General features: G+C 45.3%; 1 protein-coding gene across 1 annotated transcript in view; it reads right to left on the bottom strand.

Annotated features, from left to right (window-relative positions):
* RORA (RAR related orphan receptor A) overlaps positions 1 to 25,900 on the bottom strand; it is a 724,310-nt gene that overhangs the window by 697,471 nt on the left and 939 nt on the right. The gene's annotated exons all lie outside the window — the stretch shown is intronic.

Here is a 25,900-nt window from a genome sequence, read left to right on the forward strand (position 1 = left end):
GATGGAGGCCAGAAAGCACTTAGCTGGGTGATGGTCACAAGAGTGTATTCGTATGGAAAGCCATCATTACTTTGTTGCATGTATATTAAACCAGCATTTTAAAAATTCAATGGGCAGTTCATATAGCAAATTAGAGAAGACTAGTGAACGCAAGGAAAAACCAAGGAACACAGTCCAGAATGTTGAATGGAGAGAAACAGGACAGATACAAAAGAGAAGAGAAACAGAAAACAAAATGAGAATGTCTCTCATCTAACCAAAAGGAGTTTCAGAAAGACAGATTAAAAGACAACATCAGAGAATTTTCCAGAATGCAAGGGAAACATGAGTTATCAGAATGAATAAGCACACCAAATCCTGAGCAGAATGAACACATAAATCTACACCTAAACATATCATAGTGACCCTGCAGAATGCCAGGGAAAGAGAAAATCTTAAAAGCACCTGGGAAGACAAATTACCTATAAAGAAGCAGTGATGTGACTGACAGCAAACTTATCATCTGCACACTCAGTGCCTCCTATTGGTCAAAGGCCACTGCAAAGCTGTTGAAAATGTGGAGAATGGGTTTTGTTTGAAATGACTCCATAGAGAATGTATTTTCTTCACTAAGGACTTCCGTGTTAAATGCACCACACCATTCATTTTTTAACAGGTCTTTATTGAGCACCTACTACGTGCCAGCCTGGTCAAGGAACTTCCCTGCTCTTTAAAAGCTCCAAATGCTGAATTCTGGTAAGTTGTAAGTGCTGTGTTGGTGGAAATATAGAAGCTCCCGAAGGCAAAGGAAAGGTGTCTAGCCCAGACAGAGGTCAGGGGAAACTTCCAGGAAGAAAAAAATCCAAGCTGAGATCTGTCAGATGCATAGGATTAGCAAGTAAGGACCGTAAACTTCCAGGGACAGCAGGGGCTTGTCTGCCTATGCACAACTGTATCCCTAGGCTTCAGAACAGGAGCACCTCCCAGGAGGTGCTCCATCAATGCTTACTGAATGAAGGAGTGAATAAGTGAATGAAGTAGCCAGAACATGGGTGTACAGGAAAGCACGTGGGGGCGGGGAGAAGGCACAGCATGTTTGAGCAGCACAGTTCAGTACGGCCAGAGAACAGAGTATGCAGGTAATTACTGTGGGGAGGATAAGTGAAAGTTGAGGCTGGAAAAGCCAGACAGGGGCCGATTTAGGCTATGTTAAAGGGTTTGGTTTTACTGCAAGAGTGATAGGAATTCAATGAAGGGTTTAAGCAAGGAAGGGATATGTTAGATTTGCATTTGCAAAAATCACTTGGGCCCTAGTGTCAATGTCAGAGAAGTTAGCACTGTTCTATAAAGAGAAAGAATACTTCCCTCACCAGTAATATGATGTGCAGCTTTCAGATTTCCACCCAAAAGAGCTGGAGAGAGAGCGAGGGAGGCAGGGAGAGAGGAAGGAGGAAAGGAGGGGCAGAGGAGGAGAGAGAGAGAGAGGAGGAGGAGGAAGAATGGAGGGAGGGAGGGAGGGAGGGAGACTATGCGTGAGCAGGTCTAAGAAATAAACATAAAATCCTGGCTATCCAAACCCGGCAGTGGGTGTGTTTTCCAATCAGCCCCAAGGCTTATGGCAGAGATAAAATAGGAAAGGAATATGTCCCCAGCTCCAGCTGAACATTCTGTTCAGACTTTTCAATCTAAAAACTTCAATGTGCTGGTCGGCACCGTGGCTGGTCTCATGTCGTCTGCCCTACACTGGGTCAAACCCTGCCCCAAAATACGAACGTGCCACACGTGGGCCCAGGCAAGGCTTCCTAACTTGCACGAAGTTTGAGTTTCCTCCTTTCTTGCAAAAAAATAATGAACCAGACAAGGGTCCATGGTCATTAGTATGACTCGCCTCGTTGGGACAATCTCCTGAAAGGGGCAGCAAGCCCACAGAGTCTGGATGAATAAAACCATGCCCCCCGGCCAACGCCAAGTTCAGCAACTTCTCTGCTGGCAGTTCCTGTTGGAACTGAGCTCACCCCAGATGAGCTGGGGAGGCTCTAAGGATGTGTCGACCTTGTATTCATGGGCTCTGCGGTGTGGTAAAATCCACATCTCTCATATTCACCATCCATGGCACATACATCTGCGAAGCTGCAAGCACAGGTTGCTTTCAACAATCGGTTAAAGTTACTTGTCAGAATTGCACGCAGGAGCTCCTCCGGCAAGATCGGAGTTTCACTTTGTCTCGTCAGCCGGAAGTCAGCTAAGACCACAAGGAAGACGTTTAAATCTCAAGGAGTTCTCTGGCATGACCATCTCAGGCCCAGGAAGGGCAACAGGATGCCTAAGGAATGAAAGGAAAACCCGCAACCGGAAGGATAAAGAAGCTGCCACAGGAACAGCCAGAGGACAAGAGAAAGTTAAAAAAAAAAAAAACCAATCTCCAGGGGTGGCTGTGGTCAGCTGACTTGGCTGAACACTGCACAACTCCAAGGAGCTGCCTTTGCCTAGACTACAATCTCCTGCCTAGGCAGACAGAGAAGAGCATAAACAGAGAAGGGAAGGGACCTCAGGGCACTGGGGCTGTTAGGTAGACACATTTATCACGGTTAGGGGGTGGGAGGGGGCTGTGGTGGTCAATGTGGTACAGACGTTCTGGACCTTATCTAACCAACACTTCTAGGCCTCAGTCTTCTCATCTGCAAGATGGGATCATAATTCTTACCTCCTAGGAATGCAAGAGAATTTTAAGGATGAGCTCAGTGTGCCTAGTATTTGGAACAAGTGTTCAATAAGTAGCAGTTTTTAACTACTGTGAATGTCTACCAAATCACATCTCCCGTTCCAAGTTACATGTTCTTGCAAACTTATCCAAGACATCTTATTTTGTTAACCCCAGCCCTTAGCCTGTGTCCAGCAAGCACAGGAACCGGACTCATGGTTGTACAAGGAAGAAAGGGGGTACCGATGAGGTAGAAAGAGAAAGAGCCAGAGCCTCTGTCTTTTATTTCTCTCTTTGGCACCCAGCAACAGTGCCAGGCACTACTGTGAATACTGACATATTCACAAATACTGTTTGCTGTATCTCAAGTGTTTATTCATCATCCTGATTCACAAAACCACAGGTGAGTGCTTGCTGTATGCAAACCACTGTGTTGAGTTTCCTGAAAAACACAAAAGTATTCCACTGCATCCCTAGCCTCAAGGATCTCACAAGTTCGACCAGGACTCATACGTAAATAACTTAGTAATGATCAATATGATAATACTGTAACACAGTTCCCAGTAAGAAAGGCCACTGGTCTTCCCTTCCCCACTGCACCACCAAAAAGAGAGAGAGAGACAGACAGACAGACAGACAGAGAGACGGGACACTTTTTTTCCCAACTGGTTTCCTCCTGACTGAGAGAAGGAAAATTTTCCCTCTTTAAAGCTGTGGGAGAGAAGGATAAAAATGTGGTCATGTCTGGATAGAGCTTGCTCATCTTCGGGAAGGCCTGGAGGCACAGAGCCCTAGGCGGCCCCCCTCCGCACAGCTACCTTATCTCTGGCTCTGTACAAAGGAGAGTCTGGGGTTTACCAGAGAATGTCCCAGTTTATCTTTCTGTACAACAGCCTCCCATATGGGGCCCCTGGGTGGCTCAGTCAGTTAAGCATCCTCTCTTGATTTTGGCTCAGGTGATGATCTCACAGTTCAAGGGATGGAGCCCGACGTCGGGCTCTGTGCTGACAGTGCAGAGCCTGCTTGGGCTTCTCTCTCTCCCTCTCTCTTTGCCTCTTCCCCCCTCGAAACAAGTAAAATGAAACTTAAAAAAGAACAACCTACATACAGATTCAACCAAAGCAAAGCTTTCCCAGGACCCAAGAGGCAGGGTGTGATGCCCTCAACATCATTTCCATCACTGGGTACAGTACACAGTCTAAGATCTAAATTCCAAAAGATATTACTGATGCTATTTATAATTTGAGTGCTAAATAAAACTAAGTCAAGTTGCTGGCTTTCATAGGTCCAGTCCTATTAATCAGCTGGAAGGCTATATGTGCATGTGAATATACGTATATGTGTATGTGTATCCATGTAAACTAACATCTTCATGCGCACGCGCGCGCGCACACACACACACACACACACACACACACTACCTGTGATTCCAACTTTTCTGAAATGTAGAACAGAGCATAGCTACAAAACACATCTACCGTATGGAGATGAGGAAGGCAAATGGAGTAGCCTTTCTCCTTCATTCTACATAATGCATTAGCCAAGGATGGATTCCGGGAAATTGAATGAACCTGGGAGCAGCTGAAGATGGAACCATACTGTAGATTAACCACATTTCCGGAGTAAACTCTAAACTGGAGAACGGTTTGAGGAGCATCCAGGATTCTAAGGATGCTAAGTTGCTACTCTCCATTAGCTAGGAGCTTACCGAATGGAAACGCACATCCCATCTTCACTCACAACACAAAAAGGACACCAAATACCTAAATTACTAGAGTTGTCTAGTGTATGGCATCTCTTTTAAGAAACCAATAGCCTGGAGGCACCTGGGTGGCTCAGTAGGTTAAGTAGCCAACTTTGGCTCAGGTCATGATCTCACGGTTCATGGGTTTGAACCCCGCTTCGGGCTCTGTGCTGACAGCCACCCAGAGCCTGGGGCCTGCTTCGGATTCTGTGTCTCCCTCTCTCTCTCTCTGCCTCTTCCCCTTCTCGCACTCTGCCTCTCTTTTGCTCTCTCTCTCTCTCTCTCAAAAATAAAACATTTAAAAAATTTTTAAAAAAGAAGTCAGTAGCCTGAACATTTAAATTAGTCCTTTTCTACCTACCTTTTCTTTGCAATTATATTTAGTAGTCTTTTTGATTCATGGCTGAAAGGCAAGGCACAAATTTCTCTGTAAGTATTTCCCTCTCTGGATTTGTTGTTGCTCATAATAACTCTGATGACTTACAGAGGAAAACGCTAAAAGTGACATTACTGAGTCAGGGTAACAGCCAATGTCTTTACCTCTTGTTTCCAAGTATTTTATTACCCAATGTGTAAAACAAATATAAAATAACAAGCAGGCTATCATTGGGAAAGCTTTTGAGTCACGTTTCCTAATGAGGAAACCTCACATTTATGTTAGGTATATACATCACAGAAAAGGACGCACAGCTAGTACTTTCACATTTACTGATGGTTACTATGTATTGCTTCATCACATGTTCACGGACCCAGAAGCTCAGGCCACAGACTCGGCAGCTTTCAAACAGTTTAAAACGCTAAACTCTAGCCTCCTCTACAAAGGAAGCCATGAGATAAAGAATTAGCATTTCTCTTAAAGAGACGTATTCTGTCCCCATTTCGAGGAGGCTACAGTGAGAAGTGCCTGCACGGGAAAAAATAATAATAAGAGAAAAAGGAGCCCATCACCGGATGGCTGCATAAACAAAATGAGGTCCAGCCATACAACAGAAGAGTATACAACTCTAAAAAAGGACCGAGGTTCCGACACCTGCCGTGGTATCAGTGAACCTCAAAAACATGATGCTGAGTAAAAGAGGACAGACACAAAAGACCACATATTATCTGATTTATTTAAATGAATTCCAGGAGAGGCAAATCTGTAGAGATGAAAAGCAGATTAATGGCTATCTTAGCCCTGCAGTAGGAAGAGTAGTAACAGCAAATGGGCATGAGGGCTCTTTTGGGGGTGACAGAAATGTTTTACAACTAGACTGGAGTGGTAGCTGTACAACTACTATACATTAACATGGTACAGTTAAGAAGGGTGAGTTTTATGAGATGTAAATTATGTCTCAACTTTAAAATATGGTAAAAGCAATAAGGAAAGTATATTTTCTGCTGGACTCTCAAAAAAGCTGGGTCTTTGGATGGGGGGCGGCTGGGTGGCTCAGTCAGGTAAGTGTCTGACTTTGGCTCAGGTCATGATGTCACAGTTTGTGGGTTTGAGCCCCACACTGAGCTCTGTACAGACAGCTCAGAGCCTGGAGCCTGCTTCAGATTCTGTGTTTCCCTCCCTCTCTGACCCTCCTCCCGGCTCTGTTTCACTCTTAAAAGTAAACAAACACTAAAAAAAAAAAAAAAAAAAAAAAACTAAAACAACTTAAAAAAACTAAAAAAAAAAGAAAAAAAAAGCTGGCCTTTGTCACGAGGTCACAGGGGGACAGAGATTGCAGGTAGTTCAGTGCATCCCTGAGCTACACCCGCAGCTCATGTAAAGAAGGTGAGGCAATGGGTGGGGGTTTGGGGACCGCCGGTAGCTCAAAGCCGCTTACGTAATTATTGGTGGTGATGGGATCAGAACCCAGGCCTCTTAATCACATGTCCAGTGCACTCTCTGCTTTGACATCTTCATTATTTTGCTCCATGCAAACTTCCAGGGCTTTAACCATACAGATAATAAAATGCATTCACAAACAGATGTGGCGAGTCAAAGAACAATATGCTTTGGAGTCTATACCATACTGGATAACTCATGATTTTGTTATTCTCTGATTATATTTTACGGTTATATATTTCATTTTCTTGTTGTCTTGATATTTTCTTTTGCATGAACTCTACGCCTGTATACACCTTTAAATCAAAGATTCCTTCCTTACCCAAAAGATTCATATAAGCTGAAGTTCATTTAGAAGCTGAATGAACTCTGAAAGTCTTGCTCCTTCAGTACAACGGATAGCAAGCATCCTAATTCAGACCTAGCCACAGGGGCTTGTCTTTCTAATAGAAATGTAAAATAGATCTTTATTTGCCACAAAATTAAAATGTGATCCAATTATGCAGAATCTGAAGGAACTTGTTGAATTACAAAAAAAAAATCACACATACTAATTTAAAACAATGATACCATAGCCTTAATTACCTTGGGCTTTACTACCGCAGCTTTCAAACAGTACTGGAATATGATGAGACACAGCCATGCCGAAGATAAAACATACATAGAAAAAGAGGACTCTGTTTAAACAAACAAACGAACACGTTAAGAATGTGAAACAAGTCTTTGGAGACAAATCGACCACCCTGAAAATTTTTGGCAGGCTTTCAGCCTCAACCCGTGTTATGGAGTACATGTTTGTGTTCCCTCCAAATTCATATAATGAAGCGCTTAGCCCCCCCTCCCCCCTCAATGTGATGCTATTAGGGAAGTGAGGTCTTTGGAAAGTAATTTAGATTGAAATGAGGTCAGGAGGTCTGCGTCCCCATGATGGAATTAGTGCTCCCACAAGAAGAGGAAGAGACGCCAGAACTTTCCCTCTCTACCATGTGAGGATATCGTAAGAAGCCGGCTACCCGCAAGCCAGGAAGAGGGCCCTCACCAAGAAGCAAATCTGCCGGGACCGGGGTCTGGAACTTCCCCATTTCCAGAACCATGAGAAAATGAAGTTCTGTAGTTTAACGTACCCAGGCGATGGCATTTTGTTACTGTGGCTGGAGTGAAGACAACCAAATACTTCCATCACAGCTATGCAGACTTCTATACTATTCATGACGGCGATCAAGGTTAAGTGGTTATACAACATCGCTTTCTCAGGAACTGGATCAGGGGTTAGTTATTCGTGTGCATTAAAGTATGTGAGAAAATATTTAGCCTTCCTAAATCTGCATTTTGCAAGGGCTATTCTTGCAGTGACTTACTTATACATTTATAGCCTATCTCCCAATGCTTTTGCCTTGGCATAAAGTGAAAATTAAAATAGAACTGCATATTTAGCTCAACTTCCCTGTCACAGAACCAGCCCTCAACTTTCTAAAATGTATGACTTTAGCCTTAAAATGATGCCTATCTCCAAGCCACTTCACTTTTTAGTTGTCTGTATACACAGGGCCCAGGGTCACAGTTGCTCCCGGGAGGCTGGGGGTTCCCCGAGAGGCAGAGATCTCCTCTGGAAATGCAAGAGAAAACATTCGGTGAGCGAAGGAGGGGTGGAGCTTCACTGACCAGTGTGTGTGGAAGCTCAGAATTTAAATAGGCTGATGACCTCAGGCTCCAGAGGCTCCAAACTGCCCCGAAGGATCAAACTTGTCCAGCCAGTCTTTCTTTCTCTAACAAAGACCAACAACACTCTTCCCTAGACCACCTGAGTGACCCGGGTGATATCTAAAGTGAGCAGAAAAATTCCACAAGTGAAGGCAGTGCTTGTGCAGTGAGGCCTGTCTGAGCCCTCAGTCAGAGAATCGCTGGCTTTCGTGAAGGAACGAAGATTCTGTTTCGAAACACAGAGGTTGGGCCTGTATCTATCACAACAGAAGAAAATAAAACAGCTTCATATGCACAACCTCGAAATTATCAAATCCTACATGCGCCCCAATGCTCTCAAATGACTCAGTTTACCTAATTTGTGGAAGAAAAGGGCAGACTGGGAGTCCCGGGACTATCTGCGGTAGGCTAAAGCTATAGATACCTTTTGCTTTGAAATGAGGCAAATGAAATATGTTAATTGAATAAACGTTAATCTTCCACGTTGTGCAAGCTGACACAGGTACCCTTTAAAACATAACCCAACCTACGCCTCTTCATCAAGAGCCAGAATTCTCTTCCTGCATCTCTGCATAGAAAGGCCATGACCTTTTGGGTCATTCACTCTTGGGACGGTGGCCAGAGCAAAAGAAGTCAAGCTGGAGAACTCCCCACGGTGGTTCTCAGGTAACCAGCTGGTTAGATTGCATCTTGCGGGGTTAGCTCTGCCTCGCTAGCAAAGGAGGCGCTTGGCCTGAGTTTAGAACGATTTCTAACTAGGTTTCTTCAGGGCTCGATTCTAAACAGCCCAAATAAAGGCTCTGCTGTCCTGAAGGGCACCTTTCAAGAGAAACAAAAATAGGACGCTCGCTTAACAAAAGGGGACTGTTTGGCCACCAACGTCCTGAACGGGGTCTGACCGTGCAACTGGAAGGGCTTTCTGCAAAGTTAAAAAGACGGAGAAGAAAAACAGCAGCGAGAAAAGAAACATCGCAGAATCACCCACTCCAAACCTTCCTTCCCCCTCAGAAGTGCCAACGGATAAAATATCAATCTCTTTGAAGAAAACTCCAGCCGGAGCTCAGCTTTCAGATTTTAGAAGACACTGGCATCCCAAGGCCTCCCCACTGTCAGATCAAACACACACAAAATGGTTCCCTGATATTTGCCCGGTTTCCCCCATACCATAAAAAACAGGCTTTCATTTTAATCTGCTTACCACACTGTGGGTGAAGGCCTCTAATTTCACAGCACAGAGATAACACAAATAATTCATAGGATATATTAGCGGAATATCTACAGGGAAAGTATTTAGCCAGAGCTCCCGGAAAACAATGGGGTGCTCTGCTATCTGCCTCAGAAGGCGAAGGAATGGCCCTTCCAACAGGCAAAGCCCCTCCTGTCACGCTTACTGGAGTCCAAGATAAGTTCGGCCTATCAATATCCCACTTGTTTTAAGTCAACAGGTCTCCCTGATTACACAACACCTCTCCGGTCCCTCTGTGGGCTGTGACACTATCAATTCCTTTCCAGGACCTCCAGACGCTACCGCATACATGGAAGCCCCTTGAAAACGGTTACGTGTCATAAATACAGAGTGGCAATTCCGCTACACTCATCATCAACGCCAACAAACACTCGTGCCCTTCTGTTTCTCTCTCAACTACAAAGAAAAAAGTCTCCCATTTAGTTTCCCATGGCCAGACCCATCCTTTGAAGAGCTCACACCCTTTCTCAAGGCCCTCTTTCAACTTTCTCTCCCACGAAGCCTTTCTCCCAGGGCAATGTGGAGACCTCTCCACGGCTACTATTCATTCCATTTCTCCCAACCTTGAGGTTCTGCCAAGTGTGAGGCAGATTCCCTTTAGAGACAGGATAAATCAATGCCGAGCTGTGTACAAAGTTAAAAAAAAAAAGAACGGGGAGGGAAGCCACAGGTCTGCAGTCATCAATTAGACATGATGGGAAGGAGACCACCATCAAAGCAGATAAAACTCAAATGCAACCTGCAGCAGCAAAGCGTATTAGAACCTCGCTCTGACTTTAAAGACATTCTTGGTTGTTGTTGTTTTTTTAATGCCTTTAGTAAATGCACAATTTCCAAGTCTAAAGCCAGTTTTCTGAGACACTTTTCTCTGTCACTGCAATAATCCATCCCTTTTACTTTCTCAACCACACCCACTTGGACCTTCGGCTTATCTTCTCTTGATGTAAACATGTACACATGTCCTGGTATAAAAATTTCACCTTCCAATCCCCTGTTAAAAACACTGCTCCACAACACCTCCAGCCCAGCTGTCCCTGCTAAGCTCCAGGCCCTGGTTAAAATACCGTTTTTCCTGATTCCCCCACTAACATGCTCCCTGCCAGCCCCAGATTTCCAGCTGCCCATCAGACCTTCAACTACGCCTGGAAAGCCAGGGCTTCTCGTCTTTCACATCCCACCCCAGAACGTCCCGGCCACTAATCCCACCCAACTCGGGTACTGACTTTTGACACTACCTCCCTCGTGAGCCTTCCATGCCACCTCCTGAGAAACGCTACCTCAGAGCCCACCAGGCGCCCGCCCGCCCGAGTCCGGGCCGGCAATATGTCTCTGCACAATTGTCACAGAGATGTCCTAACTTGGTTCCTTATCTACACTGTCAATTTTCCATCCCAACTTCAAACACACTCATGCTTAAGGATTTTCTGAAAAAGAAATCTGGTATTTGTCACTTGTTCAAAATTTTGCATAGGTAAATGTCCAAAATGCTCACCTTGCCCCACCCACTTTGTCCAGCCTTGTCTCCTAGTCCTTGACAACATACTTCATGCCGAGGCCGAGCTACACCTCATTCACCTGACCTGAATGTGCCATGAACTTTGATCTCATGTGTCCTGGCCTTTCTTCCTCCTTGGTAAATCTCTCCCCATTTTCCCCAAAGCCAGGCAAAGCTACCTATCTCACTGAACTTTCCCTTACTCCTCATGAAGGGTTTCCTCCTCCTTCTGTATCCTATATATTTTGTTAAGTATGTCTGTCAGAGCACACTCCACAGTTTTTTGCAATTACCGTGTCTTTCCTGCCTGTCGCCTTCCTTGAACTCAACTTGTATGTCCACTGACCAACATGTAACTTGGCACATAGCAGATGCTCAATAAATAGTTGATGAATGAATGAAAAGAAGCAATATATTCCATCACATTTAAACATCGGAGACTTTCAAAGAATATTAGATTTGTTTTGCCTCATCCCAGTCTTCCCTCTGCTGGCTTGTCTTACACATATTGATTATAAACTGCACAGTCATTAGCTTCCTAAGGGCATTCACTGAATGTCCAAGTAACAGAGATAGGGGACCGAAGACTCAAGACAGTCTACAAGACTGCCCTCAAGGAACTGAGACCTATGTGTAGATAAACATGTTGAAGCAGCAAAACACGAATTCAATAAGGACTATAACTAATGAGTGATAAAACCAGAGTGGATTTGCTACTAAGAAATAATAATGGGAAAGACTAATTAATAAAGGGATGTTGTCAAACACCATGGTAATTTTCATTATAACATTTTATTAGGCACAATATGATACTGATATTTTTTTCAGGGAGGTTTGCAATACAATCTCTCCACTAAATATATCCTCAATCCACACGCCAGGCATTGATGGCATGTTCTCTCTCCTCAAACACTCAGACTTTAAAATCAACACTGTTGATCTGTGATGCAGCGAGCGCACAGTTGTTTATGAAGCAAATTTGCTTTCAACATTTTGGTCATCAGAGGAAGAATTATATATAAAGTTAAATATATTCTAAACTATGATAGAATCTCACCTCTTTGGACGAGGTCTTTCTGAGGTTACAGATTAATAAGTGGTGGTACTGACAATGCTGCAAAAGCAAAATTCTGAAGCAAAGGGAGGGGAGAGGTGGAGACTACAATAAAATGCTTCCTAGATGGCCACTGCAGCAAAATCCCTTCCAGATGGCTATTGCACAAAACCATAGCAATCCAGACGAGGGATGCCCCAGGTAAGTCTTCAGGACCTCACTGGAGATACTAGCCTGACAGTTAGAAATGCACACACAATGCCAAATGACTCCCCCCACCCCATGCCAGCGCTCCTAGGAGTGAAGGGCTAAAGTCACTGGATTCCATGGCAAAGTGCAATAGATTTGTGCACTTTCTAATTCACATGTCCCACTGGGAGCAAAACACATTGGATGCTGCCTTCACAGATCCTGTTTTCGCTTTAGGGTTGGCTTCTGACTTAAGGCATAAAAATATGCCTCTATCTTTCTGCTGTGGAAGAAGTTCTTTGGCCAGTGTCCTTCCTTGGGAGACCAATGACAGACTAAAATGACCCTAGTCCCTGGGCCTTAATGCTTCTTCCCAACCTGAGATACATCAATCGATAGAGGTCTCAGACACCATAATAAGGACCAAGAGGTTGCAAAAAATACACAAAGCCTTGTTTTCAAACCCTGCCCTTGAAACCATTATTGACTTGGCCTGCCATAACAGACATCTCTCCCCATGCAAGCTAGACAACTTGTTAAAAGGCAAGAGAAGGCAAGCATTTTTAGGTCACAGTCATCCTATATTTTCTTGATCTCCCTGACGGGCACAATATATGCATGTGCCTGTATATATGTGCATATGGACATGTGTGTATGTATGTGCAAATGCGTACATATACAAAATATGTATATTTTATATAGACATATATTATAAATATTATAAAGATATAAAAACTTTTTCACCAAACAACGGCTTATTTTCACTAACTGTTCAATAGTATAGGATTGGGGGGCGCCTGGGTGGCTTAGTCGGTTAAGCGTCCGACTTTCGCTTAGGTCATGATCTCGCGGTTCGTGGGTTCGGGCCCCGCGTCAGGCTCTGTGCTGACTGCCAGCTCAGAGCCTGGAGCCTGTTTCAGTCTGTGACTCCCTCTCTCTCTGACCCTCCCCTGCTCACGCTGTCTCTCTCTCTCCTAGAAATAAATAAAACATTAAAAAAAAAATTAAAAAAAAATAGTATAGGATTGGGGCTTCTCAGCTACCGTTTGTCTCTTAAAAATGGCTACTCTGTGTCTGTATGCGCCTATCGCCCACACTGGCACAATACAAATGAGACAAAATAGATGCTTAATTAATGGTGTAATTCACTTTACAATGGGACCATTACTACAGCATTACTGCGTATGAGAACTGGCTTCCAACATTTTTGAGTAAAGAAATAAAACAACCTAATCAGAGTGTCGATTAATCCTGTAAAAACCATACAGTGTATCGAAACCAAAACATTTTCACAGCCTCCTAGAAAGACAGGTTTCCACTCTCGGTCCCCTTCCTGTTCCCTGCTAATGCTTCTACCTGCTATACTTGGACCCATCCTAGTCCAAATACAAGCCAAAATCAATACCAGACCCTCAGCAAGCTTAACTGATTCTCTAGGAAATGATATTATAATCCATCAGCACACCCTCACGTTACTCTAACATGATTTTCCCGGGTTTACCCAATCCCATTGTGGCCCCACAACTACTGTTTCTCACACTGCTCTCTCATCAGCTCAACTACTGTAACAGCAGAGCAATTTCAAGCAGGTTGTGAATCTCTGAGAGTATTGCTTGCAAAGTGCATGTAAATTATTAGATTACATTACAAGTGAAAGACTCAGCAGTGGGTCACCGTAGCGGAGCATTAATGCAGAACAAGTTGAATGGAACCCTTGCAGACCAGCTTCTCCAACTGATTTTTGGCAGGGAGGAGAAAGCAAGTAAAGGGGAAAGGAGGGCAAGGAATGACGACGGGTTGCTGAGAAATGAGGCGGGAGACATCTCCGGAGCACAGTGGGAAGGAGGGCGCTCCCATAACCTCAATGGCTGGAGGGGGCAGCCAGCAGGACCAAAGGAATAGTACGGATGGAGTAAGGAGACGGGCAGACATGGCCCTCTTCTGGTTCCCTGGAAGGGGTGGTGTGTGAGCTCCAGAAGCCCAAGGGGCTGCTGGGGTTGAACTTAAATGATTCACCCTCATGAGAATCCAGCCCCTGGTAGTTGAGCTGAGTGACTGCGGCCCATCAGTTAGGAAAAGGAAGTAGCCGTAAAAGGAAAAGGCTCTAGATGCCGTCAGATGCTCTTGCTTGTTTCAGAGAGCACCCATTCAGAACCAGAGAGAAATGCTCTAAGCAAAGGGAGCCTAAGACCTGCGAAGGAGACAGGCGAGAGGGGCAAGTGCGCCCCCTGCTTCTGTATGTGCTCCATCATCACCACCGTCACTGGAGCTACACTTGAGGTGTACCCGGCATCCTGCCAGCTGCCATGCAGGTGTGATCACAGGTGAGCCTCAACCACCTTGCGACGCCAGCATCATAAACATCTCTAGTTTTAGGTGACGAAAGAAACAGACTGAGTGGTCAATGCACTTACCTAAAAGTCACACAGCCAGCATCCAGCACACCCGGGCCTCTGGCCCAGGTCTGTCTCACTCCCAGCAGGAAGCTTGTAACAATTATGCACACTGTTTCCCAACACGTCCGGCCTTCCTTCATCTGAGTTGCTCAAGACTGAGGCAGGCCTGAACCTGCCACTGAGGGGGGGGACTAGTGGATCCAAGAGAGACAGAAATGGGACAAACAAGGGCAGCTGGGTCCAAACGCAAGGCCCAGCTGGAAACATAAGCAACTAGAAGCTGTGCTGGCAGAGTCGGGAAGTATAGACCTGAATCTACTGAAAAAGTGACCAGTTTGGCAGGGCAATGTGCAAGAGATTCTCTGCACAGTTAATGAGCACCTACTTCTTTACAAAACGTTGTGCAGGGGCAAAATAATAAACCATGATGCTGCTCTTCTTGGGGAGACTAGACACCTACCCGGGTAATAACCCCATTAAGATTGTATAAAGGAACCTCGCAAAGGAAGAGGCTGCATGCTTACTGCGTGAGCAAGGCCCAGGTGACTGACTACTGTAGAAGGCAGGGGTCACGAGAACTGCAGGGGGAGAGGGTGAGTCTTACCTCACAGTCTTATCTAAAAACGATTGCAGGCTTTCAAGAACCCAAGAGAGATTGGAACATAAGATGGGAGACTAGGCTGGGAAGAAGAAGAGGGGAAAGGTCGAAGCACGAATGAGGAACTGGGCTGAAAAAGGCCAAGTCCAAGACGCATGCAGCAGAGAACCATCAGAAGTGACCCAGACCACGGGCTTCACTGAGAGATGTCACTACGAGAACATACAATCCTGGACGGCCGGGATCCGACGTCTCCCGTTTGCTGCTTTACCCCGGAGCCTAGCACAGTGCCTGGCACAGGCAAGGGGCTCAGAAAACAGTTGTTGAATGAAAGAATGCCACGCTCTTCTCTTTACACAGTGACATCAAATCCGAGCAGAAGGGATCCCAGAATTTACATTCTAAGCCAGTCTAGGCAGATGCACGTCTAAATGTAACAGGATATTAATGAACATGTGCTAAAAGTGGCATAAAGATACCGTATGATTACAAGTAATAAGTATTTACATTAATTTTCTCCCCCCCTGAAATCATGATGAGTAACACCTGGAGTCCCACATCAGTTACTGTGGAAACAGTCCATCCCTCCTGCTCTCCCTCCTGCTGCCAGGCCACTGCTCACAAAAAGGCTGCTTCTACCTCATGCTCCGGACAGGGTTTTTAAAACTACAAGAGGCAGCCCATAAATAGATCATGAAACCAATTTGGTGGCTTGCAATTTGTATGTTGCCTGTAAATAATAGAGCAAAAATAACAGTGCATTGTAGGTAAAGGATATTTTACATGAAAAGTTTACTGCACCCATGTGGTATGTGTGTGTGCGTGCATGTGTGTGTATGTGTGTGTGTGCACGTGTGTGTACACCTGTGTGTGTATGTGTGCGTATGTGCGTAGTATGTTTCTCTCACTGTAGGTCACAGTATAAACACTTAAAAGACGTTGTCCTACAGGGGCAAGGAATTCCAATATTGGACACTTTTTTTTTCATAGTCAAGCTGAATGACCCTTGTTTTCCTGACATTCCTGGCTGAATGTGACCATCAAAGGCACTGCTCTTTGGGCCAGTAAACTTGGCTCATCCAAAAATACCCAGAAATTCTGTATAACATACTAAGTTCAGAATCAGTTCCTTCAAAGTACCCCCAGTTTCACAACACACAATCTTTTTGATAAAAAAAAAAAAATAAGATTTATTTAATTCTAGTTACAAAAGTAATACATGTGTAATGCAGGAAAGTCAGAAATACGAAAGAGCACAAAGAAAAAGAAACTCATGCCAATCCAGAAATAACCACTTTATCCTTTCATTATCAAAGTATACGTGGGTCCATAGTAATGTACACACACACACACACACACACACACACACACACACACACACACACTGTAGCTCCTTACAAAAATGATGTCCTTCTGTGCATACTATTATGAAAGCTATTACTTTTCACTAATAGATGACCAACATTTTCCTCTGTCAAAAGATATTTTTCTACTACCACCTGATTTTTCCTGGCTATATAGTATTCCATTGGCAGACTTGCTTTTGAGCATCTGTATAAAAAGAACAGCCTAAAATCCTCTGCCGTGAGGAAAGAGAGCTGTTGCTGAGACAGGCCCCCGCTGCGGCCAGCTCCAGCTAGTATAACTGCCCACGCAGGCCCTAACTACACGATGCTCCCCGCCAGAGCCTCTGTTTTACTTCCTACTGAATCAGAGAACGAGCTACAGACACTACGATCACTATGCTTTAGAATGGCCTTACTGACACAGCCACAAGTTTACTGGCTAATTTTTATATAACAACAAAAATGCCTGGTGGGGTTAAAAAAAAAAAAAAGTAACAATAACTGATAATGTCCCATTACTGCTGTACAACCCACAGGGTGGGCACTGACTTTCATACATATCAACTATTTCATGCTGGATTGACTTGTGGACACACAAGCCCCTCAGGGGGCTTTCCTGGCGGGGCAGGAACTTGATTTTGTACCTTCCTGGAATTTCTGAGCACCCTGGCACAGCACAAGTGGAAGGAACACTGGGTGTGGAAGTGGAAGACTTGTGCTCTGGTCACAGCCCTGCTACTTACTAGGAACGGAACCTCAGGCACCTTATTAGACCTGTGTAAGTGTCAGTTTCAGTCAGGAGGGCCAAGCTAGATGATTCATAAGGTCCCTTCTGTCTCTAACAGGCTTTGGGCTAATAGAACATGACCAGAGGCAGCATCATGAGCGAGCACCACATACCTAGCACATACCCTTAGGCGCAAGATTAGAAAACAAGCTCTAGGACTTCCCAGAGAGCCAATCAGTGTAGTATCAGTTCTTCTACAGACTCTCTGTAGGGCCTCAAGAAATTTTAGAGCCTCGCTAATCTTCAACCTTCATCCTTCACACTGTGAAATTTTACATCTTCTGGGTTAACAGCCTGGTCTACAGAAATTGTCCGGGTTCCCACTTTCTGCATAAATGCGCTCATCAGAAATGGGCGATGAGTGCCAGAAACGGTAAGATACAGCTCACGATGTCACACCTGCCATCATCGGTCAACCAATAGGATCACTACAAGAAGAGTCATTTTTGATTATCAAAGTATTTCATTTGCCTTTGCTTTCCAATGCTTCATTACCTGGACAATTGACAGTTATGGGCAGTTCAGCCTCCCAGATGCCCTGTCCTTTCAGATAAAACGTCCCCATCACACACCCGTTCCTGGGAGTACACACCGTGTCATTAACCATGGCCTTCTTACCATCCACTGGCTTTATGACCATACAGTGAAAACAAAAAGCAACACAGTTTACTAAAGAGGTTTTAGACTTGCTAAATACACCCTTGTTTCTTCTGTGATTTGTTTGTTGGAAATCCATTCACTTCTACAGTCAGTCTTTCCCAGGACCGGCATCGACCATGTGGGATGAGAAAAGCCTCTCTGCTTCTGGAAGGGGAGAATCGCATCTGGTTGGCTTTTCTCCGTCATTGTCCATTTCTTCAGGTTTCTTTAAAACTAACTGGAAGAGTCAATAAACGTGCCCGCCAATTCCCTCAACGCACTAGGAAGGAGAACATCATGCCCTTCAGACCTGTTCTTGTTCTGTTTTTCCAAGTATTCCCTTACCTGCCTTTGTCAATTGGCATTCTCGACAAGTTCGTCATAACTTCTCAAAGTGTCAACTTTTCCTCTTTTCATTGCCCTTGTTAAAGATAATTTAAAATTAGAAAGTCACATTCCCAGCCATTTCAGAATCAATGCTAATTTCATTTTCTTTTGCACAGAAGCCTCCGTTCCCTCCAGAGATTCCTTTCCTCACGCACAGCCCCCACTCCCCAGCCCCCCACAGACACTCTTCCTCCCTGTACACACTGCTCCATTCCCCTGCTGCACTCTCCTTATCTCGCCCCCAAAATACTTCACCCAGTGAAACACACTTTAGCTTGTGAGTTCTCCTTCCTTCACTCCACTTCAGAGAGAAATGTCTGTGTCTGGAGATTGTAAAGTCACCTTCAGGAAAGAGGCATACAGTTGGCTGTCAATTAATCAGGATAAGACAGAAAAAATTACATCGTGTGCAGCTCTGCTTCTCGGTACATGCATTTATGCTTTGGGGATCAAGAGGATTTCTCCCACACAACCTCAAATTCCGATTTATGCCTTTTGTTTGGCTATAACGAATTCTCTACCTAGCAGCACAGTAGTTAATAGTCTGGATTATTGAAAACAGTGATTACCATACCTCATTATAAATTCAAGTGTTGGCCCCTCATCTCCCCCTCCCCCCTGTTTATCCTCAGTATCATTCTTTGCTCGCAAAATAAGTTCAGTCATTTTATATTCTCTAATTGTTAGTCCCAAATCTAGTGTGACATATAGATTTTAAGCCAGTTTATTTTCCCCCATTAAGCACAGACCCAAAAGTCACCATTCCTGTCACGTATATAATGCCATCAAGTTTCGGAGTGTCATTTATACACAATTTTATTTCTTCTTACTTCTTTCACACACGCCTACCACTTACGTACAGCAACTTCACTACATTCATATTTCATAAACTTCATCAGTATTCAGCCAAATCCTCCCCCGAAGTAAGCTAGGTATTTTTAACAAGGCGCTGCCTCTTTCACAGGCTTGAGGATCCTGTACTAAGTGGCACCCTTCCTTGTGCCCCAGAAGAGCTGCATCTATTACGGTCTGTTCACGGGCGGAGGAACTTCCTGATTATTTTTAAAAAAAGAAAAGAAAAGAAAAGAAAAAACACCTTTAAGACAATTCACAACCAAAACTCAAATGCCAGTAAGACGGCTATGGAGGATGAGTGGCTGGGAGGCCATGAGGCTTCTCAACGCCGCGCGCCTTCCGATTCAGTTCCAGCCTCTGACTGAGCTCCAGGAGAAACAACCGGAATCTCCAAGGGGGTGGGAAATCTGTACTCTCAACTGGCGGTGGGCCTCAGTTCTGCGCACAGACAGTCACCAGGAGGCCACAGGGCCAAGCCACCGTCCATGTACCACGGCACGTAATGTGATAAGACTGTAAGGATGACATGTCGACAGAGGCCATAAACATCTGTCAGGAAAGCAAACAAAACAAAACAAAACAAAACTGCTCTTCAACCAACACAAGGGAATTGTTACCGGTACTTCTTTGTGACGTCAGCACGTCACAGTGGGAGCGAAAAGCTGAGCCATGAGCCGCGGCACATGTATTCCTCATCGTGCCCCATCCCCCTCTTCTGCCTTCTCTAGACAACCTCCTCGGTGTCCTTACTCCAAAAACAAAATAATAATAATTGCGCTGTCGCAAAAGAACACCATGACTCCTAAAAGGAATCTGCAATGTTGAGACATCAAAGATAGCAGATGACAGTGGCAGACTATCATTAAGTCAGGTGGGACAGCCCTGAGGAAGCCAGCCTCTGATGGCACTGTCCTGGGGAGGCTTTCCATCCTGGTCCGGTGAACAAAGGCCCACACTTTAAAGGAGAATTTCCTTTGGGGGAATTTCAATGTTCTTTATTGATATTCTTGAAAGTCTTCCCTCACACCCAGAATTTCCTAGCTCTTAGGATTTATCAGATGCCCCTCAATATACCTAAGGAAGAGGCAAAATTAGCTGCTATTTCTATCCACCACTATTACACGGGGGAGAAGTTACATAATGCTGTGGTAATATATTACGTAACTTATTTGTAAATACAACAAAGTGTCTTCTTAAATACCTGAGAATGATTTTACATCCTCTACAACGGTAAGGAAAGAATTAGGGCTCTTGATTCGGGCTGAAATTTTCCTAGAAAGTAAAAACCTCAATTAACCAGAATCAACTAATTGAAGTGAATTTCCATTTTGGTCCCTACAAGTTAGAGAACAAGAAAGGCAAAGAACAAAACATACTAATATCGAGGACTTAACGGAAAAAGAAAACAATTTCCAAGCTGGGATCAGGGCAGATTTAGTCCAATCTCTGGCACCGCCTCCATTCACAATTCTATAATGTACAATCAGAATTCATCCTGCGACCAGTGACCCCGTGGCACTGTCAGATCCTCAAACCTCAGAGAAAGATTCAATTACATTCCCAATGTTCTTTCTGGGGTAGGAAAGGGGACCAGCACATTTAAAAATCATATTCAATAAGAAAAAGACAGAAAAGATTTCTGGTTAATCTACTGTTAGCCAGAAAAACGAATTCATTAGTAATGCCTTGGTCCCCTTATAGAAAAATCATGATTTACTGTATATTAATCAACTCTTGAACACTGATTATCTGGAGAATTTTTTTAAAGCACTAATTCAAAATGATTCACTTTTATTTCTCTTAACATACACTTTAGTTAACATGAGCGAAAAATTTAACAGCTTATTTCCAAACCAACACTTCCCATTATGAATCTCACATGCGTATGCACGCATGCGCACACACGCATGTTCCCCCCACCTCCAAAAAAACCAAAACACTACTTTAAAAATGACAGATGGGAGAACAGAGGTGGGGGAGGGGGAGAAAAGAAGGGGGGAGAAAGAGAGAGAGAGAGAGAGACTGCTCTTAAATTCTCAACAAGGAAGACAGTCTTCATATTCAACTTCTGGTATTCCACATTTTAAGTTAATGTTCACTCTGGAACCGGAAGGCCTTTCCAAGCAGACTCCTGTCGCTCTGGAAGAATCTATCACTAACTGGGAAGACTGGTCAGTAATCTCTTTGAGGGAACAGATGATGTATACCTCCCCTCAAAGTCCCTGAACAATGGCTCAAAGAGGAGAAAGCGGGTGAGCAGCACGTTATGTCATACGGAGAGAGCTAGATTTTCTAGAAAACAGTCTTTTGCACACAAGGCAATCACATCATAACTTCTCCCCAGACACCTGAAATGTGCCTGTTTCTACAGACACATAAGTACATATATAACCTAAGAAGCACAATTCATGAAGTAGACGAAGATGAGGGCACAAAGGAAGAACACACTCAGAGAAAGTGCTATATGCTAGAAGCCACCATACCACACAGGCAGAATTTTCAGTGACATCCAACCCAGCCTGCACTTCCAACATCATACCACAACTTCCTGGAGGCAAAAACGGGAGAATGTAGAGAAAAACATGCATTTTAAGTCAGAGGTGACAAGAGTGTGGCCCCAGGATCAGAACCCATGGGTTTGTCTCACTCACATTCCAAAGGCTAGCTCTGGACAGGGGTTAGTTTGCTTCCAAAAGCAATTCAGCTGTCCCCAAAAATCCTCAGAACATTTCACCTACAGCAATGAATTTTCTCACACCTCCCTACATCCCACTTAGGAGCCTGGTGTGGAATGAGCAGTGTATACCGCTGTCACCTCTGCTGCCTTGAAGACACCAGCTGAAGGGTCCCATGGTAAGGGGGCTTCCATGCAGGCTCCACATATTTCAGCTTTGGAAAGGGAGACGTTTTCTACACCGAAGGCTTCTCATCATGCTAGTAGGTTCTGGAAAATTCCAGAAGGTGACTAACATAAAAAGAGTCTTCTACAAAAGTTTTTTAGCCACCCGGGATTTGACTTCTGGATTAATAATTCAATTCTTTTTAAGAAATAAGGGGAAGCAACGGAAAAGGTTATCATAACTATCACCAAATGCATTTTCTAAAATTATTCCATTACATTTTTTAAGGGTATAATTATAAATGTTTTTATGAGCAATTTACCGGAAAATTAAAGTCCCTTAGTTAAAAAAAAAAAATAATTATTCCATCCCTCTGGCAAAGGATTTTATCCCAGACAGTAGCTCTTTCAAACTATGGGGAATCATTTATTCACGGTGGAGAGCCAGGTCCGTGTTAGAAAAGCTGATCTGCGAATCAATCTCTAGATAGGGCTCTAAATTACCAAGCAAGAAGGGCACCTACCAGAAAGTGAATCAGCCAAGACTGAAAGGGGGGCGTGGAGGGGAAGCACTTTGGTTGTGTGGTTCTAGAAGTCCTCGGGGCTTCAAATAAACTATAGGCCTTGTTAACTGATTTTAGGTCAATCTAAACTGAGCTTCCAGGGCGTTCAATCTCAACCCAACTGAGCTTTTCAGTGTTAATCCCATCTTCTGGTTTCGATTTTTCCCTTAGGCCGGCCTGCCCTAAAAGCCCTCAACCTACGGCACTGGTGTTCCAAACCAACTGCGTGCCACACAGCCCTGCGAGGATAACTTTAGGGAAGTAAAATATGTAAGCTTCTGGCATGCATATAATAATGAGATTCTGGAAAAGGGTTTTTAACAACAGTTATGTCACAATGCTTATGGCTCCCTGAAGTCTCTGAAAGCCTTGTTAATTTAAAGATTCGCTGTGGGTTTTTCCGCTTCATTCTTACTCCCCATGTTGTCTCTTGCCTTTCTTTATTCCCTTTCATTGTGCTGTGAAGATGGTCCTGACACCACCCATCATTAATACTACCTACAAAACGGGACAGTTTCGGTACAACTGCTACAGATCTCTGCTAGTTTTAAGGACAGGGGGAGGTCCGTCTTTCAGATTACAGTCACGCATCCGGATTTTGGAAGCTTTGGAAGCTCAGGCACTTAAGGGGACGCAGCCCATTCACACGGGGATTCCCAGGAGCTCTGCATTCAGCAACAGCTTCAAGTCCATCTAGGTAATGTCTCCTGAGGTCACCTCAATGTCATGAGAATCCAGACCACAGTTTCTGCGGACTGCACACATTGGCTGGCTGGGAGCTAACCCTGCTACCTCTCTGGAAAGCATCCCCCAAATCCAAAAGCTTCCCACTTCACCCAATGCCAAGAACTCCATTCAATCCTCCTTGAGGTTGAAAATGCTAACTATAAGGTGATGATGTTTGCTTTTCCTTTTGAGTTGTGTGCCTTTATGTTTTAAGTATTAAAAAGGCGTAATCACCTAGTGTGTAGGTTAATTTCTTTCCGATATTGTAATTTATGCAACATTAATACTGGATGCCAGCTTCAATTTTCTTGCTGCTTACACTCTGGGAGCTGGCTTGCATATTCTGCCAACTCCATTACATCATCTGAAAACCCAAACATTTCCCATTTTCAAATCACTCTCATCTACCAGGCATACTTACACATTCTCTCTTTTTCTCGTTAGGTCACACATACAAAAGACTGGTATCCCCGAGGAGCAGACACTACATCCCAGGTTAAAGTCTGCAAATGCACACAATTTCTGGAAGCTATTACTACTGCTGTGTTAGCTAAAGGATGCCTCCATCTCTGACCTTCCTTTTTCCATTCAGACTGTTATATAACCTAGTGCCTGCGTGCAGGATGTGAGTTGAGTGTTTGGGCCTTACCTCTTCTCCCTCCCCCTAGTAAATCTCAGGAGGGATGGATTAGGGGTTGGTTCAAAGAAGAGCGAGGGGAAGCTGTGACCCTGTAGGGGGCAAGGGGATAAAGGTCAACAGGTCAGCTGTGCAAGATGCATCCCACCCCTACTTTGTCCCTCTCCCCTTTCTGCCATTCCTAGGGGGCTGGTGGTACTGAATGCCCAGCGTTATATAATTTGCAAGAACAGCAAGTTACGGATTTGTTAGTCAGTTCTGCAGCCTGCCACCCTGCTCTCTTGCAAGAACACCTTCTGGCAAGAATGACACCTGAAGATGCTAATAACACAAGGAAGGGGGGAGATTGAGACAGAGGGGGGTGGCAGCACAAACCAGAAATTAGTGTGGCTTCTTATATACTATGTCCCCCCCACTTAAAAAAAAAAAAAAACTCAGAAACACATGAAGGGGATTTTCTCCAGTGTTTCTGATTAACCCTGTTACATAACCCGCTCGCATTCCAAATCCACCGTCTCAGGGTCTAAATATACTCTTTGCAGCCAAAAGCTCTCCACACACAAACTCACCCGAGCTGGCGGCAGGACCCGGCCCCCAGCCCTGATCCCCCTCCCTTTACTTCGGCCCTGGATGCACCCCCCTCCCGCTCAAACCGCGGTTCGGCGTGTTCACTCCTGGGAAATCGCCTTTAATTAAATGTTTTTCGTGTGTGTCATCCTGATGGCTTTTACTGTACTCGAATTCCGTGAATGGGAAAGCGCCTGGACAGGGGGTGTGGCTAAGGTGGGGGTGGGGGGGGGAATACTGTAAAACAGCCAGCATATGATCAGCCATATTCCTACCTCCAACTATAATATCGAGAGGAAGGGAGCGGCTCCCGGGCCCCCACTTGCCTCTCCCCAGCCCTCCCCAATCGCCGCCAGAAGCCGAGTGGCAAGAGGAGGGGGCGCGCTGGGCCAGTGCCCAAGGCTGGGCTGGAGATCCTCCCGATCCCCAGCCCCGGGCTGCTCGCGCGAGCCCGCTTCCTTCGGAGTGACAGGCGTGATTTATACATTATTTACAACAGCAATTAAAGCCGCAGCTTCCTCCGGTTCTTTGCAAACTCTAGGCGCAATCAAATAAATAATCTCCCACCCCCTAAGGCACCCCCCCACACACATCAGGTTCCCACACCTTTAAGAAAGACAGTGAGCTTTCCCCAACATTCGACTTTTAACTAGGAAAAACCAAGGAGGGGGCAATGGAGTCCCCCGCCCCCTCCGCACATACTCCAAAATGAAGTGTAAAAATCGCTCAGGGAAGGGGGGGGGGCATTTCTCGCACTATCCAACCAGCATTCAACTCTCGCTGACCATTCCCAGGTTCTTACAGAAACGCTTGAACCTCAGAGAGGGAAGGATTCCCAGGGCAGAAATAAGTTTGGGTGCATTTCGATCTTTCGGTTTCTGCTTGTTTGCTTTTGCAGACGCTCACTCCGAATGCGCGTGGAGCGCCCCACAGCACCGCCGCCCTCCGCGCACTGGCGCGCACACGCCCCCCGCCAGCCTGGGCGCCGGGCTGCGAACCCGGGGTCTCAAACTTGCGGATCTCCCCTCGCCGCGTCCGCCAAACAACTTGGCGAACACCTCGCGCGCCCGCACCCCCATTCCTCCAGCCCTTCCTCCAAATCCCAAACCCACCGCCGTGGTCCAGAGAAGGTGCCCACGTCGCCCCCAGATCCAGAAGCGCCCCCTCTCTACCCTCGGGGTTTCCCAGGTCACTCACAACTCCCGCACCCCCTCAGCTCTGCGGGGGCTGAAAACACACCCGGTCTGGGGCAGCCTGGGCCAAAACTGTCAAGAGGAGAAAAGGTAAAGCCAGAGGAGGGTGGCCATAAACGGATTTTTTTTTCCCCTTCTTAAAAGGACACTGCCGCTTTAAAAGTTTCTTTCCCGGGCCCCCACTCTCCGGTTCTCCGTATTTTGGGGGAGCGTATTTAATTTGGGCTACGCATCTTTCCTCCTCTTCGCAGAAAAATCAAAGCCAGGGGGTGAGCCCGCCGGCTGTCAACCCTCCTGCCGCCTCCCCCGCCCCCCTCTCCTCCTGCAACCCGAGAACGGGCTGCAAAAGTTTGCAACATTTCTGGGGGGCGGAGGGGGGAGGGGAGGGGGGCTCTCCGGGCTCGGGGCGCCGCCGCAGGCTCGCGCGCGGCCCCGGCCCCCG

This window comes from Hyaena hyaena, unplaced genomic scaffold, assembly GCF_003009895.1.
Source record: "Hyaena hyaena isolate Hyena2069 unplaced genomic scaffold, ASM300989v1 scaffold_49, whole genome shotgun sequence".
NCBI lineage: Eukaryota > Metazoa > Chordata > Mammalia > Carnivora > Hyaenidae > Hyaena > Hyaena hyaena.